At 34.4% G+C, this 9,581-nt stretch overlaps 2 long non-coding RNA genes across 3 annotated transcripts; one reads left to right on the top strand and one right to left on the bottom strand.

The window, feature by feature from the left end:
• Positions 1 to 1,018: 1,018 nt before the first annotated feature.
• On the top strand, positions 1,019 to 3,336 carry LOC127987907 (uncharacterized). The gene is made up of 4 exons (XR_008161467.1): positions 1,019 to 1,269; positions 1,990 to 2,089; positions 2,255 to 2,415; positions 2,803 to 3,336. It is a non-coding gene; the product is annotated as an uncharacterized LOC127987907 (long non-coding RNA).
• Positions 3,337 to 6,972: 3,636 nt separating this feature from the next.
• LOC127987901 (uncharacterized) lies at positions 6,973 to 9,133 on the bottom strand. 2 transcript variants are annotated; one of them, XR_008161466.1, is made up of 3 exons: positions 8,926 to 9,133; positions 8,077 to 8,176; positions 6,973 to 7,068 (listed from the first exon to the last, which is right to left on the bottom strand). It is a non-coding gene; the product is annotated as an uncharacterized LOC127987901 (long non-coding RNA). The 2 variants fall into 2 exon arrangements; XR_008161465.1 differs by lacking the exon at positions 6,973 to 7,068 and adding an exon at positions 7,112 to 7,911.
• Positions 9,134 to 9,581: the final 448 nt, after the last annotated feature.

The following is a 9,581-nucleotide window of genomic DNA, read 5'->3' as shown; positions in this document are numbered from 1 at the left end:
GAGCTCAGTCGAGCATTTCATCAACTATGTGCTTAGCTTTCTCTTAATGTTTTTGAGGAAACCAAGATTTTTATCAAGATTTGTTGAAACTTTTTAAAGGCACATCATTAATTGTACAGCACTTATTGTAACATGTATTTACTGCCACTTTTCATCAATTTAATGCATCATTACAAAAAAAAATAGCAACTTTTTAAAAAATTTACTTGCCCAAACTTTCTAATGGTTTTCACAAGAATATAAAACAGCAGAAACATAAATATTGATAATGATATGTTTGTGTGTCTGTTCTCTCAAAATTATAGTTTGCGTTCACCTACGGAAAAGAAAATCACATCTGAAAAAAAGAGAAAATCTCTTGATTGTACGTATATATGTATATAAGCATAGTGAAGAGAGAGAGGTACTGTGCTGCTTTACCTAATGGTGCCACTATTCACTTCTCTTCAGAATCAAAATCTGAAGGGAGATGAGGAGCAATTGAGGTCATCTACTGTATGTGTTCACTGCAGTTCTCTGGCCTTGAATTATTGAGAAAGAGATAGAGAATAGAGAGAAGTGAGGAAAAAAAGTGTCAGTTTCAGATGGCACAAACACATTTCTGACATAAAGACCGTTGCTAACCTCTTTCTGCCTGTTTCAGTTTGGAGTGTCTACTTCACTTACATCTTACAGAAGTCTTGTGGTTTACACGGTATTGTCCCGATATCTGTTTAAAGGAATTGTTCACCTAATGAACAGAAAATTACCCCGTGATTTAGTCTCAAGCCATCGTAGGTGTATATGACTTTCTTTTTTCAAACAAATTCAGTCAGAGTTAAATAAAATAAAAATGTTCTGGCTCTTCCAATCTTTATAATGGCAGTGAATGTTTTGCTCTCTCATTTGCGCTTATAATTTGTATTTATTTATTTATTTTTTGGGGGTGAACTATCCCTTTAACCTTTATCTTCTTATATTTTAAAAATGTTAAAGGGTTGGCAAGATTCAAATTAGATTCGATTCTTCACAGTTTAAACAACCCATTCTCACTCCAAAGGCGTCAAAAACCGAAGCATGGTCAAGCGCCCCTAGCGTCACTTTTATGACGCCAAATGTGCCTCTCGGCGTCGACTATCGAAGCACTACGACCTTCATTGCTTTCAGTGGGAAACTTTTGGCGTCAGAATTCGACACGAGGACATGAGATGTTTATCGCTATGAAATCACGTTCAAGAAGTCTCATTCAGCACACATCGCGCGATACTTGCTATCATTTCCACAGTTTGGGTGAGTAGTCGTATATACGCTCTTTTAATGCCTTTTATAAAATGTATTCTGTCTTCTTTATTAATCAGATTAGTGCCATATGTTTAATCGCTGTATTATGTCGGTCATCCGCGGCTGTCTTTGAGTTTCATTGCGTTTAAATAAATGAACACAGCTGCTAATTAGTGTGATTAAACTCTATCTGTCACGTGACGTGCCATAGACCTTCGATCCGTTTTATATTATTATTAATTTCAGGATCAATGATGTAAGTTGTATTTGTAGTAAAATCATGGTAATCACGACACAATAGTAATAAATGAAATGTGAAGTTAAAACACAGTAAATGGGACATTAGTAACTGTAACTGTAGTTTTACTATGATATATTAATAATCAATACAACAATACAATAATCACCAAACCAGCTATGTTTGTATCACTGTAATGTTAGTGTTTTTATGTGCTTTTATATGACAGAAATCACAGTAATCATGTGTTCTGTACCATGCTTTTAATACCTTTTAATGTGAATCCAAAAAAAAACAAAACATCAAATTAAAAATAAATAATAAAACATGTATTTTTCCATCTTGCAGTTCATTCATATCAGTTTATATATATATATATATATATATATATATATATTATATCTAAATATTTTGCTCACAGATCATTATTAACATTCTGTATATAATTCAATTTTATTTTCTCTCCCCTTTTTTATTATTTTTATTTTTAGCTGAAAAGACGTAAAGGCAGTCAGCCCAGTGGTGTTTCTGGAGAGGGATTCCTTCAGAAATGGAGAAGACAGAAAGCTGCGGAGGCAGATATTTGCAGCAGTTAGTCTGTGATAGTTTGTCTCTTTTATCAAAAATTCCTGCTGTTATAATTTGTACAGCATTTGTTGTTTCTTAAACTGTTGCACTGTCCAAATACCCACACTTGCCATCTTTTCACTTGACCACTTGATTACTTATTTGAAGTCTTTCCTGTATTTGGCCTAGTGTTCGAGTGAGCATGATGACCACGAGTGTGTGTCGAACTTTTCATGACCTGATGACTGTGTTTCCCAATCCTGATCCTGGAGAACCCCAGCACTGCACGGTTTTGGCGTCTCTCTTATCTGCCTTGGAGTCTTCACTGATGAGCTGATGAGTTGAATCAGGTGTGTTTGATCAGGGAGACATCTCAAATGTGCAGTGTTGGGCTTCTCCAGGACCAGGATTGGGAGCCACTGCCTTATGGGACACTTATGTGTTTAAAGAGATTTTTAATATCTAATTATCAATATTTCACATACTGTACTAAACACATCACAGTCTTAATAATCCAGTTTAACACTTGTATGATATTGTACAAGCCCCAGGACGGTCTCATCTGACACTATCAAAAGAATTCATATGACTATAGCTTGTTATTAATTACTTGCTTTCAATAATGGATTCATTTAACATTTAATTTTACAGCATCTTTACAGAGGCTGCTTTTATGGTCTAAACAAAACACAGTGTAATGTATAAGTTGAATGTAATGTAATATTTCTGTTTTACAGGATTGTTTGAGGATAACACTGCAGTTCTCCATCATGCACAAGGACTCACCTCGTTAACTCTTTATCCCCCACACACACAGATATGGTCCCTGGATCAGTGATTAGACTTTGCAGTGGTTTGATTTTTGCAGAAGATGTAACTTTGTTTTATTTATAAGCTCATAATGAATACATTACAGAACCAGTGATGAAAACAATAGTTAAAAATAGTATTTTTCGTATTGATAAAGCATTTTGTTCTCTTTTTCAAGCTTCATACAGTGAACTTTTTAGACTTTAATTAAGAGTTTTAGTAAAGGAGATATTCATACACAGTCATCCCCTAGCTCCAGTCATGAAGTGAATTCATGATGTTATGTCAAAGCTAGCAGGTGTTTGTTTTCCTGAACACTTTCTCTGTCTTCCATTGTTCAGACAATCAGTGTTTATTTGATGCTGTGCTGATTGAGTTTTATAGATGATATTGCACACTTGACATGCATGTCTTCATGGTGTTTTTTTGTGAGTTTGAAACATTTACATTGTGTTGTATAACATTTTGGTCAATTAAATTTTTTGATCTTTTTCCAGTGTTCTCTGAAAGACATACTGTATTTACTGTTTTGTTTTTTAATAAAAGCATTTTCATTTGCATACTGAAAATAGTTAATGTTTACAACATAACTGCCTTTTTATTCTTTATGGTGGCAAAAACGAGCTTGGTGACAGAGGATGCAGTGTAGTAATTTGGGCATGTTGTCTTTAAATGAGTTTGACATATCAATAAATAATGGAAGATCCTTACAAAAATATGCATGTTTATTATGCTTTATGTATTTATTTGTTCATTCATTCATTCATTCATTCATTCATTCATTCATTCATTTATAATTTCTGTTTTTATTCCTAGGGTTCAAATGGTAGAGAATGGTAAATCACAGAAACACAAATGTGAACAATTTTAACTTTAAAACACAATGTAATATACAATGTAAATTTTAGAAGCACGTCATTTGATTAGTAAATATATTTGTCTTTGGTCAAAAAAAAAATATACAAATCTTAAAAATGTGTCTTATATTTAATGAGAGGAATCTATCTGTTGGATACAACTGCGACTGCTGGGCATGTGCACATCAATATTGCCCAATTTTTGTCAAGCTGAACAACGGAGGAAGGTGAAGACGTTAATAAAACCGAATCTAATAAGTAGCAAGCTTAATCTATTGTTAACCGAATCTATCCCTTCAGCCGAAAAACGAAAGACGTCGGTCATACATGGATAAGGAAGTGTGACGCTGCTGCTCAGCTTAGATGTCATTGGCTATGACTTTTCAGGACAGTCTGTGGTTGGACTATCTTTTAACCCATATTAAACAGCGCATCATGTTAAAAAGTATGTTTTGCTCCTATCATCACATTAGTAATATATTAAGTCAACAATGAAGTGTTGCTATCTTGAGAAAAATGACATCTTTAGCGAGATCCTAATCCTAACCCTAAGCATAACTTCAATGAACTACAAAAAACAGCCCCCTAGTGTTGCCTTTCTATAGATAGAACGACGGAGGCTTGTGGGTAATGTAGTTTAAAACTTTTTATTAACGAAACTAAATAAATTATTTATTTTAAGGTAAACTGGATATCTAAATATGTTTATTGTGCAAACATCTGTGATATATTTGAGAGGCAGGCTGAAATGTGGTATTTTACAGTGAGCAATATTTAAAATGCTTTTATACCAGCTTTCCACTTATTTCTGAAAACTGAGCTCAACATTATTTTATCAGCATAGCATAAATAATAATCCTGCCCATTTTCTCTTTGATATGTTAATTGGACTCTGATTTACAGCCATTTGAAATGTACAGTTTTGGGCTCTTCCGGGGGGTGCTACTGGGCCCCTGGGGGTAGCAGGGCAGTAAAACCTACATATATGTATTCTCCTCATCATGAACAACAAACTGAGCTGAGTCACATTTATATCTGACAGTTTTCACAGTCCTCTGTTTTCTATTCTATTCATCATGGCTATTATACCTTTTGACAGGACATTGTGAGGCCATCTGATGAAACATGGAAAAATTATAAAGAAATGATTTAATAATGAAAATAATAGATTATTTCTTTGATTTTTGAAGTAAATGGCAAGAAATATAATGGATGAACCTGCAACAACTTGCCATTATCTATTCCCCACTGTAAAGCAGTAATCAAGGACAATGTATACACATTGTGATACTTCACTATTACACAAGGACAAATTCATGCAGTGCTAAGAATATTAATTTATATATATATATATATATATATATATATATATATATATATATATATATATATATATATATATATATTAGCATTATATATAACTAATTAGCCGAAATCAGTGTAAAAATGTCCTCCTCACCCCCGTATCTTGCTCCTCAGGTGCTGGACATCAGTAATGTGCGTGCTCTTGGTTTTAATGCAGTACAAGATCCACGTTGATCATTCCTGCTACATTCTCAGTTATCCGTCAAGTGCTTGTAACAATAAAGCCCATGGCACCATCTTGTAATGCAGAATAACTAATCTTGTAACTCCCTGTATTTCACAAAAAATGTGCATATTTGTTACTAAAATATAAAAAAATACTTTCTGGTGTACTGATGTCCCAGATGTTATTAATCCGATCAAAAATGTTTATGTCTTAAATAAAAAAATAATCCCAATAATTAATATGTTGTTTTTCCAAGTCTAAAATAAACACATATGAGCCTACCTAGTAAAATGATGTATTTACCAAGAATCTTCAGAACACAATATTCACCATTTTCATTTTATTGAAGCATAGACTATAAAGTTGATAAAGTAGCATCAAGACAAATAAGATTAAATGAAAACAATTATCATCAAAGATACATTAACCTCATATATAAATCAGTTCACACAGATGAGTGATGAAATGTCCTTAAAAGTCACACAGTCCCATCCAGTCAACTGTGATACAGATCATGTGATACATATAAGACATGTGATACTGTTCCAGAAAATAATGATTCCCATCATCACATCTAAACTGGTTTCATCTCCCCATCGTGATCTTCTTCTCTCGTGTCTGGAAACAGTTTGTGGTTGATGTCCAGCACTGATGTGGTGTAGCTTGTTCTCAGCCAGAGGATCTCTCAGTCCTAACATCCCAGACCTGAAGTGAAACACACAATCCAGATCAAGTTGTTTAATGGACAGAGAGCGCAGCTTATGTTCTGTGTGATTTTAGCAGGGTGACCAACTATGACCCTTGTAGTACTGTACACTTACCATTCTTCAAGCTGTTTTAAGACCTTTTGAAAAGCTTTTTCTCTGAAGACAATTTACCACATCCTCTTCTTTCACTCCTTTCAAGAGCATCACTTGGTCAAAACCCCTAGTTTGGCTGAAGAGATCATCTGTACCAATAAAAATACTGCAATAATAATGTCATTCTGCAAGAATTAAGAAAAAGTTACAGAGGCAAAGATCTTGCTCATTAGACTGCATTAGCATGTGTAGTTCTCAGATACTCTAGAATTCATCTATTGTTGCAGTAAATGTGTTTTTTTTTCCTCTAGAATCTTTCTCCAAAGTTCCTGACTTCTCTCACAAATGTGTTTTAGTCGGTGCAGTGTAAGGCCTGGCTTCAAACCAATCAACTATCAATTCACAATTTATAACATAACATTTACAAAACAATGAAATAATGTCAATTGGTGTTTATATCAACTAAACCAATTTCATGATACTTGTCTACTCTTAAAACAGGTGGTGTGTTTTTAAAAACATAATATTAAAAATGTCCAGTCACACTTTGCTAACATGCTGTAATTGTAATAGTATAAAACGAAATCAAGGCTGACATGACCAATTCTGTGAGAGATCATCATAAAATGTTGTATAACACAGCATTGCTTCAACACACACATACCAGAGGACTTCTGTTTGTTTGAGCTCAAGATGGCCATCGTCATTCCTCATCCTGAGCAAATCATTTCCTTGGTCTTCCTTCTCTTCTGTGAAACAAGATAATCTCTACTTACTCTCTGTGCAATTAATATTGCTCATTAAACATAATTAAGTTAATTTAAAATAAGATTCAGACCAGAGCATTTGATGAGTAAATGTTGATTAAAAAAATATTCTAAACAAATGTACCTGGGAAGAGCTGATCATGGCGAGATTCGCTGAGACTCAGTAATAGCTCTTAGTTTTTAGGAAGGTTTGTGAGGGTTGGCTCTTCAAATAGCTGTTGAGCTCGATATTTTAGACCTGAAAAAGAAGAACAGCATTATCTGGAAAAAATCCTGTAAGACAGAAGGAAGGAAATATTATTAATTACGTGCAACTTGTACATTACACCTCTGTAAAGATGCTGTATAATTAAATGTTAAATGCATCCATTATTGAAAGCAAGTAATTAATAACAAGCTATAGTCATATGAATTCTTTTGATAGTGTCAGATGAGACCGTCCTGGGGCTTGTATAATATCATACAAGTGTTAAACTGGATTATTAAGACTGTGATGTGCGACTGTGTTTAGGGATCATTTTTAAGACTTTGACCCTGTCCAGATACCCACACTTGCAGTCTTGGCCACTTGAGAGTGTGTGTACGTGACAGCGTGTGAACGAGACTGTCCCCGGTCTTAATAATGCCAAAGCACAGCGTCCTAAACACACACTAAACCTCTCCAATACTGCTCCGGAGCGCTATACAAAGCTTAGTGTATCCCATCATGCATCATGTTTTGGAATAAATCGTCAGACTTTTTGCCGAGGTCTCACAAAAGGTCATGGAAAGCTGTCCAATGTACAGTATGTGAAATATTGATAATTAGATATTAAAAATCTCTTTAAACACATAAGTGTCCCATAAGGCAGTGGCTCCCAATCCTGGTCCTGGAGAAGCCCAACACTGCACATTTGAGATGTCTCCCTGATCAAACACACCTGATTCAACTCATCAGCTCATCAGTGAAGACTCCAAGGCAGATAAGAGAGACGCCAAAACCGTGCAGTGCTGGGGTTCTCCAGGATCAGGATTGGGAAACACAGTCATCAGGTCATGAAAAGTTCGACACACACTCGTGGTCATCATGCTCACTCGAACACTAGGCCAAATACAGGAAAGACTTCAAATAAGTAATCAAGTGGTCAAGTGAAAAGATGGCAAGTGTGGGTATTTGGACAGTGCAACAGTTTAAGAAACAACAAATGCTGTACAAATTATAACAGCAGGAATTTTTGATAAAAGAGACAAACTATCACAGACTAACTGCTGCAAATATCTGCCTCCGCAGCTTTCTGTCTTCTCCATTTCTGAAGGAATCCCTCTCCAGAAACACCACTGGGCTGACTGCCTTTACGTCTTTTCAGCTAAAAATAAAAATAATAAAAAAGGGGAGAGAAAATAAAATTGAATTATATACAGAATGTTAATAATGATCTGTGAGCAAAATATTTAGATATAATATATATATATATATATATATATATATATATATATATATATATATATATATATATATATATAAAAACTGATATGAATGAACTGCAAGATGGAAAAATACATGTTTTATTATTTATTTTTAATTTGATTTTTTTTTTTTTGGGTTCACATTAAAAGGTATTAAAAGCATGGTACAGAACACATGATTACTGTGATTTCTGTCATATAAAAGCACATAAAAACACTAACATTACAGTGATACAAACATAGCTGGTTTGGTGATTATTGTATTGTTGTATTGATTATTAATATATCATAGTAAAACTACAGTTACAGTTACTAATGTTCCATTTACTGTGTTTTAACTTCACATTTCATTTATTAATATTGTGTCGTGATTACCATGATTTTACTACAAATACAACTTACATCATTGATCCTGAAATTAATAATAATATAAAACGGATCGAAGGTCTATGGCACGTCACGTGACAGATAGAGTTTAATCACACTAATTAGCAGCTGTGTTCATTTATTTAAACGCAATGAAACTCAAAGACAGCCGCGGATGACCGACATAATACAGCGATTAAACATATGGCACTAATCTGATTAATAAAGAAGACAGAATACATTTTATAAAAGGCATTAAAAGAGCGTATATACGACTACTCACCCAAACTGTGGAAATGATAGCAAGTATCGCGCGATGTGTGCTGAATGAGACTTCTTGAACGTGATTTCATAGCGATAAACATCTCATGTCCTCGTGTCGAATTCTGACGCCAAAAGTTTCCCACTGAAAGCAATGAAGGTCGTAGTGCTTCGATAGTCGACGCCGAGAGGCACATTTGGCGTCATAAAAGTGACGCTAGGGGCGCTTGACCATGCTTCGTTTTTGACGCCTTTGGAGTGAGAATGGGTTGGTTTAAAACACTAGAACAAGTGTTCTAAGAACCTACAGTATGGACCTACAGTATTTACTTAAGATGTGCAGTGAAAAATTAGTGCCGGAAAGGTGTGAACAGTTATTTTTGCGACTAACCTTATAGAATATAAATGTGTAAGAGTTTCTGTTTTAGACACAAAATTTATGGTAGGATAACATTAAAATGAATTATTATTTAATGCACCCCCCCCCCCCAAAAAAAAAAAAAAAAAAAAACATGTCATTAAAGCAGACGCTAATTTGCAATGCTCTTGGTACAGTAGGTTGTACTGGTCATTATGGAAATTATCTGGCTGTGTCTGTGTTCTTTAATTTGTGCATTGTCAGTAAATCAACCGCAGGAATTTCCACTCCCATTAGTGCTTTTTTTAGGGTATTGTACT

Source organism: Carassius gibelio, chromosome A5, assembly GCF_023724105.1.
Source record: "Carassius gibelio isolate Cgi1373 ecotype wild population from Czech Republic chromosome A5, carGib1.2-hapl.c, whole genome shotgun sequence".
Taxonomy (NCBI): Eukaryota; Metazoa; Chordata; class Actinopteri; order Cypriniformes; family Cyprinidae; genus Carassius; species Carassius gibelio.
This window is presented reverse-complemented; position numbering and strand designations above follow the sequence as displayed.